Genomic DNA, 16,625 nt, shown 5'->3' with positions numbered 1-16,625 from the left:
CTTCAACCCTCCGAGGAACCCGTCCATCAACATTGTTTCACGTAGGCGAAGAACAGCCTGGTCGACCGGTTTCCCTATTTCTGTCGGATAGGCAAACGAATAGAGTTTCTGCAACTGACATGCGTAATCCCTGATAGATTCCTCCGAGTTACGAATACAGTTTTTAAACTCCGTAAAGTACATTTTCCTATTATCTCCCCCGTGAAAACGCTCGTGAAGATTTTGTTTTACTTTAACGAAAAATTGTGCTTCTTTTGGATAATTAAGCAAGAAGGTTGTGATGCAGTCCCCCGCGGCCCCAAAGAGCTTTGAACCCAAAAGCTTTATCCTACCCTCTTCAAAGTCTGTGGTAATGACAACCCGTTCAAAATGCTGGATCCAGTCTTCAAATTTGCCCGACCCTGTCCCACTAAAAGCGGGTACCTGGGCTAAAAGAGCTATTGTTTGCTGCTGCTGGTTCTGCAACAGCTTTTGACTATTATAATAGCTCTGATTAGAGACGGCCGGGCAGTCAACCGGTTGTTCGACGGCTACGGGGGGCAGAACGACACAAGGAGCCGGGGTCGCCTTTCGCGGCCCTAAGGCAGCTTTAGCTTCCGACGCGGGATCTTCACGAGACGCCCGTTTTCCCCGAAGGTATCGGTATAGGACCTCATATGGACTCTGTGACGCCATCACTCGTGTAGGTGGATTAGGAGGCTCTGCTTTAATAGTTTGTTGAAAAGGGTTGGTATTTGGCAGCAAAACTGGAAGAGGCATTGGGATTGGGACGGCTTGACGAAAGGGGTTTGATGAATTGAGTTGCCGGGAGGGACCGGCCGATGGCTCTGGGATTACGTGCGTCGTTTTACGGTTGTCGATGTGGGTCGACGGAAGAGTGTTGGGCTCCTTTTGGTTCGGGAGGGCTGGAGTGGCGACGTCCGAAGGAGAGGGGAGAACGTTTAACTTTACTGTTTGTTGGCCAGGGGTTGTATACAAATTCTGGGGCTTGCCTAATGGCGTCGACGAATACTTAAGAGTGGACGGCGGTTGTCGGCCCGTCGTAGGGGCGACTGTCTCTTTCTCTTTCAATCTGCTTCAATGCGTGCTTCAATTTCCGCGTTACCCTCGTCGGTTTCGGGGTCAATATGGGACTTGGTACTGCCAAAGTTGTCGTTCTCGTCCGACGATTCGGCTTCGTCAACGAGATTGAAATAATTCTTGGCACGGCCGCTGCTGCAGTTGGTGGGAGAGTCTGTGCAGCCCGTGCCTTCAGGTGGGCACTGGCGCGAACCGGTTGCACACCTGTGACGCGACGAGTCCGACTGCGCGTAATGGGAGTCGACGTGATGATCGTCTGCCGGTGGCTCGACCGTTTCCACAACGGCACTCAAGTCTGGGTAAATGCGAGATTGACCCACTGGGGTCCGAGATAAGGATCTGCCTGCGGTGTTGGGCCACTCGTCCTGTCGCCAGGTAGTGGAATCGCCGACCAGGTTGCGGACTGGTCGAGGCGCGTTCAGAGCACTCTTTCCCTTCCTCGAAAATGCAACACGGGCCTCCTCGAACGAAAGCTCCTCTGGAAATGGAGGCGCGGTGTCTGCTGCTATCGTGTCGATATTTGATTCCTTAACGTCGGAATAAAAGTCGTCAGCCTGTTGCTTGTTTTGGTCGGCCAATTTAGGGGGAAAGGGATTTAAAAGCGACTTCCCCAACTTACTGAAAAAACTCCGCTTCCCCAATTTCTCTTTCCGCTCACCCGTCAACGCGCTTTCCATTCGTGGACGTTTAGTTCTCTGACGCCTAGATGGCGCGCGCATTCGAGCGAGAGCAACGCGCGTAACGCAGTGGCGCCACAGTCACGGAAAAATTCAGACGATGAGGAAAAAAATAGACAACCCAAAAATCGGAAATCGAATCCCGGAATTTCCCGATATGGATTCTATCGCCAAAGACCTGTTTGCTGACCAAACCCAACCCAACCCAACCCACACCAACAGATGGCGTGGGTTGTTCCTCTCAGAGAGATAGGAAAGTTGTTTATTTCATTAATGTCTTATACGTTTTTTTTATTAGAGTTAAAAAATTAGGGAATTATGATCATCTTGTACAAGACAAGGTTTTACATAGAGCCGTCGCATTTAGATTTTTATATTGCGATGAAATCATAATTATATACTTGAATTTGTGTTTTCGTGTTTTATTAAACTGCCGTTAGATAGTTCTGACGCATTGCTATAAACCCGTGCTATATAAACACAGCCTATTATCTAGGCAATCTCGGTCCACTGTTTACGTTTAGTTTTGATTGGTTTTGATAGACCGAGACAGTTCACGCGGCCTTGGATTGGAAATAATATAAACGAAAAACAAAACAAGGCAAAACAAAACAATTGATGGCTGGCTGCTAATCAACCAAGTTTAAAGAAATGTAGTCAAATGTAGTTTGAAGTATGTAGGCAATCTTTTGATTGTAAATTCTTTTGTGGTACATATAATTTATTTATATATTTTCTCCAACTTATTCTTTAATATTTGTTTGCTTATTTTGTATCTAGATTGTACACAGTGCCAAAGCATCATTCCCAGCAATGTTGGAATTACTTTCGCTCAAGTTTTTTCAAGAGTTTTTCTCCTTTGGCCAATCCTTTACTATGTTACTGCGACAAGAGATCAGTTTGGATTACCCCTGTTATTGATTGCTTGGACTGTTACTGAAGTTCTTCGCTACCTTTACTACATCTTGAATTTACTCTCTACTGTGCCAGCAATTACATTGGTACAGGTAAATATTACTATTTAAAAATTTTACTTTTGGTTTCATTATCCATTAATGTTTTCATTTGAACAGATATTCTTTTTTCATTATCTTGTATCCTATTGGAATAACGGGTGAGCTTATTTCCTGTTACTGTGCTCTACTCTACTACACAGGAATTTTCGGTTTTACTACCAAAGAGGTGAAATAAGAATGATATAGCGATTATAGCCGTAAGTAGGGAGGTTTCTAGTTTCTTCACACTGAATAATAATAATGAAAATAATAACATGAAAGTAAGATAACCGATCCGCCTTCAGCTTCCAAATTTTCCTTAAAATGTTAGGGGCAAACATTTTTTATGATTGAATACAGATTGAAAAACTTTTGATGTTTTTCTTTAACGTCATGGGGCTCTGGAGAGGACCTCTGGCGGGCAGAGATTTTCTTCCTATGCTGGGCTGTGGGCTGTGGATAGCCCTTTTATAGCCCCCATCTTCTTCTCTGCTTTCTTAGTTCGGTGAACTTTTAGGCCGGTCGCCTGCGTTCGAGCTTTAAAGCGGTACGCGACGCCATGTTGATGGCTACCACATTTTAAACACGTAGTGCAATCCCTTAAAGAAAACGCGTTGGCATTTGAAAAGAGTGCAAGCAATGAAGGAGGCGTAACTAAGAATAAGGCATAACCAACATCGACCCAAATATTTTCTCGCGTTGTACCTCCTCCATTCCTCCTTTATGGATTGTACTTCAGATGTGAGAAAGCGCATCTGAAAGCAGTGAGAAAGCGCAACTTTTTGAATAAAAATATATAGTTATTGGTTATCAATTCAGATTATAAATTATTCACAAATTTGAAATCAATTACAACTTTAAATCCGTGAAAACTCAGAAATATGAAATATTATAAAATGTATGAACACACATCAATTGCATATGAACGCACATAATTGAACATCAATTAGAAATTACATCAGTTTAACTAGTATAACTACTCATTTACTCTCATCACTCATAACTCTCTACGCCGTTTATTAAATTTGCAGTTTTTTTTCGATATTTTTAATTTTAATTTTGAATTGCAAACATTTTTCAGATAATTTTAAAAATTTAGCGTTATTCTTTTCTTGCAAATATAAAATTACAACAATTAATAATAAAATAATGCCCGCTGTTGAAGATGACAAAACAGATTTCCAAATATCTAATTCATTTTCAAATTCGTTAATTTCTTTCGGAAGACTCTGAAGAGATGCACATTTGGTCTTCAACACTTTATCTATTTCCGTTTGAAATAGCTTTCCAGCTTTTTGGGGTGACCACCCCAACAGACCCTAAAGGCAAAGAGGGGGCAATTTTGCTTTCGCGAGCGCTAGGTGGCTTAAGGGATGAAGGCCGGCATGGCCAAAAAACGAAGAAATTTTTGGAAATTTTTTTCAAAATTTCAATCATTAATATCTCGGCATCTAAGCCGAATATTTATAAAAACATTAAAATGGTTTGAAGAGACGGGCTATCCCATCATTTTAAACCAATTGGATTATTTTTAGGTGCAACAGTTGACGAGAAAACTGCTGCACAAAAAACGAAAAAAGTCCAAATTTCGGCTACCCCCTCTCAGTTTTTTAAAAAATATCTCCCAAACTACAAAAGCTAGGCGATTGCGATTATTAGCAATCGACTTAGCGAAAAATTTTGCACAAAACCCATCCATTGGTTTTTTTTAGAACCCCCAGCGACGATTTCCGCTACATCAAAAACCCCCAAAACGGTCTCTTTGAGTGGCGGATCGCTTGTTAAAAGTACAAAAAATGTGTTTTTTGTCAAAATTGACGTTTTTCATCTAAAAAAATCGGAATGATCGACCATACGAAATTCTTTAAAAATTCATCATTAAAAAATCCAAATTCATCAACTTTAAACTTAGAAATTATCACTGAAATCGATAGCGATATTGAAATGCCTTCACATAGTGAAAGCGAAGTAAACATCATTCAAGGAACAACATCTAAGAAGAAAACTTTCAATGAAAACATGGTGCTTTTAAGTCTTACAACAATAGCGCCAAAGTGAAGATGAAAATACAATAATTAAAGGAAAGGCACCGTTGAAAAGGAAAATTAATACTAAACATCCCCTGGTTGATGAATGGACTAGTTCTTCGGAAGAAGAAACAACATTCAACCCTACATTATTACGACAGTTACCTGAATACATCCCCTTAAAAAGAACAACTCGAAATCATTCTCAAAATATCTTACAAAATGAAAAGGTTATTAGAATTTAATTACAATAAAAACATTTTACCAATTTACCAGTAAAATAATTTAAATTAATTATTATTGACCGCTATAGTATGATATATTTTGTAAAATTATTAAAGGAAATTATTGAAGTAATTCAGTATGAAGAATTGAAATTAATATACTAATCAAATACAAACACTTTATTTAAACCACAGAACATGATGTTTTTCAATGCGATTCATCAACTACAGATGCATCTACAAACGATAGCGATCATCAATTTCCAAAAATAAGGTAAGCCTAATTTTCTATGTTAATTTTTTATATCTGTATAGGCCTATTTTTTCAATCACAATATTATGGGATTCTACATTCTAGACCTAAAACTGATGAGTCATTATACTAACTTTCGATTTGTTTATGCAAAAAATGGATTTGATTAATTTTTATGTACCGTCGTGTTCTTTTTATCTTATAAATTACTAATAACTAATAAGCATAAATATTTTTCTAGTGATATGGCTCTTTCAAATAATATTTTACTTATTACATCCATTCATTTCATAGACATAAAAGGATTGCCAATCGACAAAGAACAGGAAGAATTGCGAAACCAGACGAGAGAGATAGAAGCGGAAGAATTGCGAAACCAGACGAGAGAGATAGAAGCGGAAGAATTGCGAAACAAGACGAGAGAAATAGAAGCGGAAGAATTGCGTTGCCAGACGAAAGAGATAGAAGCGGAAGAATTGCGGAACCAGACGAAAGAGATGGAAGCGGAAGAATTGCGGAACCAGACGAAAGGGAGAGAACTAAAAGAAATAGAAAACAAAACCAAAAAGAAAGACAAACAAAAATGTAAACCAGAAAATTGGATTACAAATAAAGAAAATGAATCTACGAATGTTTCAGACTAGAAGAATTAGTGAAACTAGACAAACTTGGCATGTCAGAACCAGTTTCAAAAGAACAATTAACAGAAATAACAAACTCCATTTACGATCGATATCACGAAGAAATTGTTTCTTGTGCAGTTTGTAATCAGTTCATCGAGATTTCAAAATCCAAAATTTTCCCATTTAACAAATCGCCAAGAAAACTATTTTCATTTCTTATACCACCAGATGATAGTGGTAACTCAGGAAAACCTTTGCATCCAGAAAATAGAAAACAATATGGAATCGGCCCCGAGCGCTAATGCAATTCCACAAGGATCGAAACGTTTTGTTCTACTATCAAAACATCCTGGGGCAGCTGCGTTAAATTTTCAACGCATTTTACATATTATTATTGGGTCATTCCGCTGAAATCGAATTAATTTTGGCGCTCGACATCACCGATTTTTTTAATTTTTTTACAGTGTGTTCATTGTGATCGTATAAAATTTTCTGTAAAGGGAAAAAATTTTCCCGTTTACAGAGTGGGAGATAAAAAATCCTAAAGTTTTGGTTTTTTTAATTTAAAAAATTGATTTTTTTCGTTCAAATTCAATTTGTTCCGATACCGTTTTTGCTATAGATTTAAAAAACAGATGAAAGATAGAGAATTTTTTTCTCTTTTTAATCATCTATTTGGAATTCAAATTAAATTAAAAGAAAGTAAGGATATTGGGGTTTAATAATTTTTTTTAAAAAAGGTCTTAGCGAAGATATGTTAACTTCGATTTGAAAATTTTTTTTACTCATCAATAGCTCTAATGTGTGCGCATCTCGTGTAAAATTTTCAAGTTTTACCCACGCTTTGTTAATTAGTTATGCATGTTTAAATATTTTTCAATTCTCCGTTTCAATTGCACAGACCCCTTCACTGTCATGGCAGGGTGTCCCTAGAGTTGCCACCGTGCCCGTTGAGTGGCGCTAGTGTTCTCTGTGCAAAAGATATGGCAAATAAATAAATATTTAAAAATGAATAACTAATTAACAAAGCATGGGTAAAACTTGAAAATTTTACACGAGATGCGCACATATTAGAGCTATTGATTAGTAAAAAAAATTTTCAAATCGAAGTTAACATATCTTCGCTAAGACCTTTTTTTAAAAAAATGTTTAAACCCCAATATCCTTACTTTCTTTTAATTTAATTTGAATTCCAAATAGATGATTAAAAAGAGAAAAACATTCTCTATCTTTCCTCTGTTTTTTAAATCTGTAGCACAAACGGTATTGGAACAAATTGAATTTTAACGAAAAAAATCAATTTTTTAAATTTAAAAAACCAAAACTTTGGGATTTTTTATCTCCCATTCGGTAAACAGGAAAAATTTTTCCCTTTACAGAAAATTTTATACAAACACAATGAACACACTGTAAAAAAATTAAAAAAATCGGTGATGTCGAGCGCCAAAATTAATTCGATTTCAGCGGAATGACCCTATTGAAGACATCATTGGTTGGAGTTTACGAAAGAGTCGCCCTTTTAAAAAAGGAGGACTTTTTGGCGTACCAAAAGCGTGGTTAAGAGTAGTTGAAGAACAATCCCGACTGACTCTTCATACTCATATATTGATTTGGTTATATGGGCATTCAGAAATTGAAAATCAATTAACTACTGCATTAAAGCGAGATGAAGAGCAACAAGAAACAGAAATGCATCAATTAAATGCTAACATGGAACACGTAAGTAATATAAGATTTTTCATGGAAATTTAAAAAAAAAACATCTAAGAGATCTTTACATAATTTAATTAGCTCAACAGCAGTAATCAACCAACCGTCCAACCTTCCACTTCATCACTTGATTGTTCTCTACCAAATACATCAACTACAACAGATGTGAGAAAAAAATTTATTTTCATTGTTAAAAAAATAAAAAATAATAAATTTAACTCTCTTAAAAAATCTAATTTTAGATTTCTGGCGTCAACAGTGCCAAAGATCCCAATTACTACACAAAATTAAAAAATGTGAAATTAGTGACAGACAAGCTGTGTGAAAACTTAACAAATATGATAGAAGGAGAACTCATTTTACCAGAAGAAGAAATGGACTTTGTAATAAAGTGCAATTCTTGCAAAGAAGAACACATAGAAGTTACATCAAATATTGATCTCGAAATAGTTAGAACTGGAAAAGATTTTGAAAGGAAAATACTTATTTGCAAAAAATGTGACAAAAAAGTAACTGTCAATAATCAAGTTCAAGCAGCTCTTGCACATGGCTACAAGCGTTTAAACAAACCAACACCATCAGAAGAAGATGTTGATAATTTAATTTGGAAATCTTTAAGAAAAAGAGAATCATATTTTACCAAAAATGAAATTGATCTATGGAAACTGGACTTTGCATGCATTCAACTTCGTGTCAATCTTCACGACTGGCGACACAGATTAAGCTGCTTTAAAAACGGAAGAACGAAGTGTAGATACCAGATACCATCCCAACCAAACAATAAAACTAAAGTAACGCCTATTTTTGAAAGTCAAAGTCAAACAAAAAACTTAAATCCAACCGAAATCTCACAGCCCCCAAAAGAAAAAATAACTGAGCTTCTAATTGACATTAAAAAAAGATCTCCATTTATACTTTTAACGGATTCTAATCCCTCAATCATGTCGGTGATGAATTGCAACAATTGTACGAAATATGTTCGAGATCAAAAATTAAGTATGTATTATGGAGCTTACACAACGAAACACAGCACCGACTGTGAAAAAGCCTTAGCAGAAGCAATGATAGCGATTGAAAAACATGAATTAAAAGTTCGTAAAGAACAAGAAAAGGCAAATGAAGAAAACAAAAATTTTCTCCGAGATCAAGAAATGCAAGAAGACACAATTGAACAACAAGTTCGAACTCCTTGCAGATCCCCTTCTTCTATTGGATTGGGAAAATTTCTATGTTCTATAAGAGCATCCACCAACGGAGATACCATTGGAGGCCCTCTTGCCGCCTATGCCCTGCTAGGAAACGACATTTTTGACCCACAAAACGGCCCCCCTTCCACTCATGCAGGCAATAGCTTATTTAGAAAAAGAAAACATTTACGCAACCATCACTCGATTCGGAGAAGTAAAAGCAACAATACATGATTATGTATTCCACGCAATAACTTTGATACAATGAATTTTTGGAATTTTACTAGAACACAAGAATCGTGTAAATTAACTCCAGAAAAAAGCAATCAAGACAGCAACGAAGAAGACGAAGAACCAGAACAAACAACTGGTCGTCAGATTCATAAATTTTCTGCAGGTCATCCGCAACAAAAAACTCAAGGACACCGTGATCGAACAAATATTCACTGGGCGAAATAAATAGCAAAGAGACTTCCAGATTTAGACGATCTTGAAGAAGACAGCAATCTTTTTCCTAGCGCTCGCGAAAACAACATTTCCCCCTCTTTGCCTTTAGGGTCTTGTAAAGCGGAGCTTTACACGGCACTGGAAAGTCATTCCTTGCCGAGTGATTCAAGAAGCCGCTGCCATACTGCAGTTCACGGTGGCCTGCGTTGCCCCCACTGGCATCGCGGCCAGCAATCTACCCAACGGAAGAGCGATGCACAACTTCGCCTCGATTTCCATCTTTCACGACAGTCGGAGCTTTCTGCCGAAACTCAACGCCATGAAATTGGCCAACATTCAAGAACGAGCGCAACATAAAACAATGGTGTGCAAAATCATCGACGAGATTTACTTCGTGGGACCAGAACTCTTCGCCCAAGATGACTGTCACATGCAACAAATGATGGGCGACAACCATCCTTTCGGCGACGTAGCCATGATCATTATGGGATATTTTAACCAACTACCACCAGTAGCGCCAGCCGAATCGTTGTACGCCGCCCTTCTGAAGTATGTCAGCGCTCAAGCTTCCGCCAATCCTCACACAATATCGACCGGGCCCAGCAATCGAGGCGCTCAATTGTTCAACCAATTCCGCAAAATTGAATTGACTCGACAAATGCGAGCGCAAAACGATCCAGAGCATATCGAGTTTCTTAATAAACTCAGATCCGCATTCAGGGATCCTAAAACAAGATCGATGGACACCATCAACCGTTTAAAAGTCATTACCAGAAATGATATTGCACAAGACCCAACTTGGATGAAGGCCCCTATTGTAGTAACCAGCAACGAAGAGCGCTACAGCATCAACAAACACCAGTTGCTAATGCTGGCACAACAGCAACATTGTCCCCAACTCGTCTGGTTTCAACCTATCATTGTCATTGTTGCCAACGGCTTGAACCAGACTCGAACAAACTAACTCTACGCCACGTCACCATAGTTCAAAGGTATCTTTGTGGCCGGCGCTCCTGGTTTCCTCATGTCCAACATTAACCCCAGGAGAGGACTCACCAACGAGACTCCGGTCACCTTTCACTTTTTAGTGCTCGATCCCAGAGAAGATCGCGAACGACTCGTGGCCGCCATCACCGAAGGTAATAACGACGTCGTCATTCTACAATATAATCCCATGCAGGTCTTGGTCAAAGTCACCCACGCCGATCCCGACGACTTCATTGGTCTCAACGCAGTGGAAGGAGATGTTATCACGTGTTATCAAAAACACACACCAGCAAACCATTCGCTATCACCGTCCTGAGGATGAGCATGCACTGAAAATCGCAAAGTGCATCCTCAGACTTTACCGGAAAATCGCTAACTACATCCTCACACTGTTGCGCGTTGAAACCGCTGAAAAATTGCGTTACCGGAACCACTACTCCTAATTTTGTTCTAAATATCTCTAAAAATCAATAATATGACAGCAAATAAGACTGCGGGGTTAATTTCCTATTTAATATAATAATAAGATTCCAATATAGTTTACAGCATTGTATACAACCGCCCAAAACCGTTTTTTGATCGATTACTGAGTATCCAACTGAAGTAAATTGACTCCTATTACCAAGCATCACCGCAAGGAAGTGCAAATGGGAAAAGAAGTTAAGAACACTAAGACTCCTAAAGAGGGGTCTTTGGTAACCACAAAAGTGTTTACCAACTCCAAGACAAGCCTTAAGGTCTTGCCAAAAAAACAGGCAAGAAGTCTGAAAGTGTCGCCATGAGAGGTCTCAACCTATCAGGCCCCATCGCAGCATCAGGGATTGCAGAATTAGCCAAAGCGCTCTGGAAGCTTCCCGCCATCATGATACGGCTGCTGTGGGCCTTGACCCAGAAGCCCGCTGCCCTCATGTTGGTTTGTGTCCTGCCCTTTATTGTGGTGGGTCACGCCGCCCCGGCTGGTGACGACTGCGTCATCGGCTACAACCCCGATGTCCACACCCGCCGCCGCATACATACTGTCCACAAATCCGCCGCATACGCTTGGCGTATCTTGCATAGCGAAGATACCAAATACGCCAAATGCACGCGGCGGAATTTTTCCAACCACAATTGAAAAATGCGCTCGATGGAGCAGTTACACATCCTGCGTTGCCAGGTCTGGAAATCAATTTTGTGTCCAAAGCGTACAGCCTCTTTAAAACGCTGTACGCTGATTGGCCCTTTTGGACACAAAATTGATTTCCAGACCTGGCAACGCAGGATGTGTAACTGCTCCATACTAAGCTAAATAACTTAAAATTGCTGGTGTAAAAATAGAAAATGAATCCTCTAGTCTTGTGCGCTAGCTTATTATTGAATTTTAGAGATTAGTAGAAAAAGATGGAGTTGTAGATCGTCTGTATTTTATCATTTTACGGAGGGACTGTCCGCCATGATGTGAGAGTGATAAGTGAGGATACGCCATGATAAGTCATTGTTTTATTATTTTTTTATATATATTATTTTTTTCATTTATATTGCTAATATTTCTCGGGAGGGTTTTGATCCGTGACTAATATCATACCAATGAAAAAAAGTTCATGAGAAATATTTTAACTTGCAATTAGTTTCAGGTAAGCCTATCTTGTCTGATAACTTTACTCGAATTTACTCCACTACAAATGGATATTCCATTGCTACCGATCGTTGACACCGTGTGAAAGACTCGTCCCTATCCTAGTCTTCCAGCTGAAAGGTTCGACTAATTTATAGTGCTTTCAACTGGAAGGGGTTGGAATCGGATGCAGTTCTTTCGCAAGATTGTAGCTAAAGGCATCAAGGGTGGCGAGATTTGGTTAAGTTGAATACATGCATCTAGTGTCTGCCGGCTTGTTCGTTGTCTTATCGCTGGCAAAAAAAAACTAGGCTTATAACGAGAGGACCGTTTTCGTCTCAATTTAAATGTGACTGGTCACCTCAACGTCTTTGAATGCTACTGCCGCGGCGAACGGAAACCAACCCACTATTTATCGCTATTTATATAAATCCAATGAGGTCAGCTAAGTCTATTGTCGACAAGGGAATTGATATTCTACGTGTTAAAAAAAATATAAATAAAGTTCTAGGAAGACGAAAATTATGATAACATGTACAAAATAGAGGTCAAGCGATACTGAGAAAATAAAGTTCAAGCAAGGGTAAGGTCACAATAACGCTGAATAGCCTTGTGTCATATTATGATTGATTTGTTGAATGAAGATTGTGAATAAAAAACTATGGGCATTGCTGTTAATTCCTTTTTCTATTATATAAAAAAAGGATATTCAACGACGAAACTTGATAAGATTGCAAAGGATATATATCCGACGCATATATTTCAACTAACTTATCTGTGTAACAGTGTTCAAATACCATCTACCTTCTATCAAGCACTTCTTAGTAAACAATAGTGCTGGTGATGTTAGCTGTGCTTGGGGATATAGAATTTAAAAAAAATCAAAACTAAAGTAAAGTGAAGGATTGTTTCCAGATGGCACTGACCGAGGAGTTAATCTTTTAGTAAGTGATCGAATTGGTAGACTTAAAGCTTAAACACTGCTTTGAAAGGCCATAGATAACCATCTCGTAACAAGAGGGAAAAAAATTACAGTTTTGCATATCAAAAGTCAAATATACGACGGTGCTGGCTGAGAAATCTTCAACCGAGACAGCATTTCCTAAAAAGTGTTTTATTAGTGGGTAGGTTTCGGTTCGTTAACTGAGATAGAATCTCCATTTTCATTTATTAAATTTACCCGCCAAATTCAGAATTTTTATTTGAAAAGTCAAAATACAAAATTCAAATTCAAATGGTGCAAAAGCAGTCACGAAAACCTTTAACGAAGATCATCTGATTGTCGTTGGATGCTTCTGTAGACTCCGCCATTTGGTAGAGAGTTTAGAAGAAGCTATTTCACTATTTTCCATACCGTCATTTTCATCCACATTCAGCGGCTTCCCGTTGACTGATACGATATTGGGTTTCCTGCCAGTAGCGCTTGAAGAAATCTGCATTAATTTTCCTACCATCGACCTTTAAATACTCCACAGCTCTTATTTATCTCGTTCGATTTGACTCAGATCAGCGTATAGGTAGACACCTTTCGTCGACTCGTCCCACCAACCGTAAAGCCATTTGCCTTCATTCTTTTCGTTTAACCTGTCAATCATTTACGTCCATCTTGTTGAAAATGCTAGCGTACACAATTTCTTGTCCGTTTCGCGTTGCTTGCAAATCTTGGCTTTGCAGATCACCAGCACTTGATTGGCGCCCGCCTTATTGTCCGAATCATGGAGAATCCAGAATCGCCTCGAAATGCTTCTTAGTTTCCTCCGGCTTGTGGATGCCCCAAATTGCCTACAAGGCGAAACAAAATCTGTGAGTAAAAAATCAAAACAAGTTGCTCGTCAAATTCCACGTTACCTGGCCAATGAGGAATAAACCTTTTTCATTTTTGGGTCCATTTCTAGCGCCTTTTGGCATTGATCACGAATTGCACAGAAATCGCTTCACTTTAAACAGCACATGGACTGATTGAGTGTGTTGCTAACATAAGCTGTTCTCGTTCTGTAGCTTTCTCGTCTTTAAGAGCTGATGAAGTGAAAATGAAATGTTTTAATAAAATGAATTTAAATTGATGTGAAAAGCAAAAATTACTTTGTTCAAACTCGAGGAGGGGACGATTTTGGAGTACTCTGTTTGTTGGCCGCGTATTAGGCCTTTTGAAATGATTGATTCCTTTTTCCTTGCAGAGTTTAACCTCTTCCAGCTCTCTTTAGCCTTTTCGAAGCTCTTGAGTTCAATCTCGCATTCGAAGTTGGCGTTGGGTGGAACACCGAGTTGCTCGTTACCAGCAGAGCCGGTGTCAATTTCATCAAGCTCCTCGTCTCTTGCTTCTTGAATTTCAACAGAGCATGTTCAACACCGTCACCGAGCAAGCTTAACTCCTGTTCATGAAATGCACCGTGTCCCCGTGTCGATCGACCAGTGAAAATACAAAGATGAAGGGAGAAAAAGGCAACTACTATTAAATTTTCACATTAAATATTTTGATTAAGAAAGTATACCTTCAACAATTGCATTCTTCATCACGACTTCCAACTTTCAAGTTTGATTTAAAATTCCTCTACCAATTGCTTTGGTGAGATCTTCTAACTTCCAACCTATGTAAACACAAATAAGAATTACAGAATTTACATAAACATTAACAGTATGGATTCAATCATACTTCAAACACCGGCAATGTTGTGGCTTTTCAGAGAAATTTTTAGGTGGGTTTCCATTTTCACTGCAGGCATAATTGGATTTAAAATTTACAAGCTGGCTGCCACCTCTCCACGCTTCAATGGTAGCTATACACCAGTAAGGTTCCATGGCTTACACTACATGTAGAGATTTCCACACAAAAAATTTTCATAAAATTCAACCACAAATTCATCACATTCCATTATAACTTATGAGTACCTTTGCCACGGTTGAAGTTTAATTTCTACCCTCTGTCCCAACTGGAATCAAGTTCCATGTTTCGTCAAACAGCCTGTGTAGTAGACTAAGATGCCCTTATTCTGTGCTGCACATTGCCAGTTCCTGTCTGCTTGATTTTTTTCAAAACACCACATTTGTCAGGAGTGACGGAGTGAAAGCAACAGCTTGTGGCTTGTTTTCTTGAATCTTGAACAACAGGTTGATCAACCTCCATGCTGAATTTTTCATTGGCTGTGGAGTTTTATTTTAAAATATTTATTGGTTTAATAGTGTACAATTAGTATTAAAAACTTACTTGGATTGAACACAACCACAACAAACAATGTTCGATGACGTTCCATGAGCAGGCCCAGGCCTGAGTGTCAGAATCGTGGTCAGAACGTCGGCCCGAACTGTCAAAATGTGACTACAAGCGCAACAAGTCTACAAGTCTACAACATATTTACACAAATTGGTATCACTGCAGATTCGACCCCTCGACTTTACTTATGAATTTACTAATAAAAAAACTAATAAATTTACTAATATAAGTACTTAAAAAATTACCAATAAATGTTTTACTAATATGTCATACTAATAAAATTACTAATAAGTTTAGTACTACTAAGAATGAAATATCCACCCATACGGGACCGATGATTAAAACATGGGGTTTTGGGTGGGTAAGTAACTAAAAAAAAGTAAAAAAAACAAGGTAAGATGAAAATAACTAGTAATAAGCAAGTAAAAAGTATCTGAGTGTAGTAAAATTCAAGTGAAATGTAAGAAAAAGGAGCTTAGCTAAAAACAGCTAGTAAAACGCAAGTAACAAGTGTCGTAAGCGTAGTAAAAATCAATTAAGTATTAAGTGAATAAGCAAAAAAGGAGATGGTAGTAGTCTAATCAATTAGAAGGGGGCGTTTTCGACTATCAGGCATTTAACTCACGATTACTCGTCTTGAGCTCTTGACACACGTCTTGTAATTGTAATCCAGGGAAAACTAGTTTTAAAACACGATTTGTACTGCACAATATCGAAACAAAAAATTACATTTTAAGAGAATTGAGATAAGGTCCTTCTCTCTCCACTTGCAAAATGCAACTAACGTTAGAGCAGACGAAATTTGCAGCATTGCCGGATAAATATATACAGACTGGCGAAAAAAATACATTCTCACTTGGCAACGTTGCCTATGCAGCGCGGGCTCCGCTCTTTAGCCGCGAGGATCTCCAGCACTCCTCTCGCGGCCGCGGGAGTGCCCCTCCGGGGCCCCCACTCCCGCGGGCTCGAGTCACGCTGGAGGTATCCTCGCTGCATCCGCTCCGCTGCCGCTTGCATCGGCAAAGTTAGAGGGTATTTATTGTGGGTAAATTTGCTTAGTGAGGACAAAACATATAAATGCTGCAGAAATACAATCTAATAAAATTAAGAAAAGTAAAAATTTATAGTTTATAGTTTTATAAGTTTAGTAACTACTAAAAAGTAAATATTAGTATAAGTAAATATAAGTAAAGTAAATATAAGTTAAGTAACTCTACTGATAAGTAATCGATTAGTGAAAAAAGCTAGTTCTGTTAAGTAATCGATTAGTAAAAAAAGCTAGTTCAGTTGAGGGGTCGGATCTGCAGTCGATCCCACAAATTAATGATTTTTTAAAAATATTGCTTGTTTCTGGTTTGACAATCAAATCGTAGCAGACAGAATGTGAGAAGAGAATACGTACTACGTACTAGCTGGTAAAACCGTAAACCGCTGACCATTCACCATTCTGAGTTTCTGGTTTCTGACTCAAAAGGCAAAAGACTAGTTGCGGCTTTCAGCCGCTTGGTTCGCTGAAAATGTGTTGCGTTTGAGACTTTGAGCTGTTTGTAGAAGTTTAATTTGAACGTTGATTATTAGTATTACACACGTCATGGCGACATCCGTGTTGA

The 16,625-nt window shown here is 38.6% G+C and overlaps 2 long non-coding RNA genes across 5 annotated transcripts; one reads left to right on the top strand and one right to left on the bottom strand.

The window, feature by feature from the left end:
• Window positions 1-2,271: 2,271 nt before the first annotated feature.
• On the top strand, window positions 2,272-2,861 carry LOC124312267. The gene is made up of 3 exons (XR_006910459.1): window positions 2,272-2,430; window positions 2,538-2,764; window positions 2,831-2,861. It is a non-coding gene; the product is annotated as an uncharacterized LOC124312267 (long non-coding RNA).
• A 9,885-nt stretch (window positions 2,862-12,746) lies between these two features.
• Window positions 12,747-16,546, bottom strand: LOC124312134. Of its 4 annotated transcripts, none has more exons than XR_006910309.1 (8): window positions 16,414-16,546; window positions 15,010-15,145; window positions 14,694-14,945; window positions 14,458-14,611; window positions 14,297-14,392; window positions 13,887-14,176; window positions 13,653-13,820; window positions 12,747-13,586 (listed from the first exon to the last, which is right to left on the bottom strand). It is a non-coding gene; the product is annotated as an uncharacterized LOC124312134 (long non-coding RNA). The 4 variants fall into 4 exon arrangements; XR_006910310.1 differs by lacking the exon at window positions 16,414-16,546 and adding an exon at window positions 16,376-16,394; XR_006910308.1 differs by having other exon boundaries at window positions 12,748-13,586; window positions 16,418-16,545.
• Window positions 16,547-16,625: the final 79 nt, after the last annotated feature.

This window comes from Daphnia pulicaria, chromosome 1 (assembly GCF_021234035.1).
Source record: "Daphnia pulicaria isolate SC F1-1A chromosome 1, SC_F0-13Bv2, whole genome shotgun sequence".
In the NCBI taxonomy this organism is placed as follows: Eukaryota; Metazoa; Arthropoda; class Branchiopoda; order Diplostraca; family Daphniidae; genus Daphnia; species Daphnia pulicaria.
This window is presented reverse-complemented; position numbering and strand designations above follow the sequence as displayed.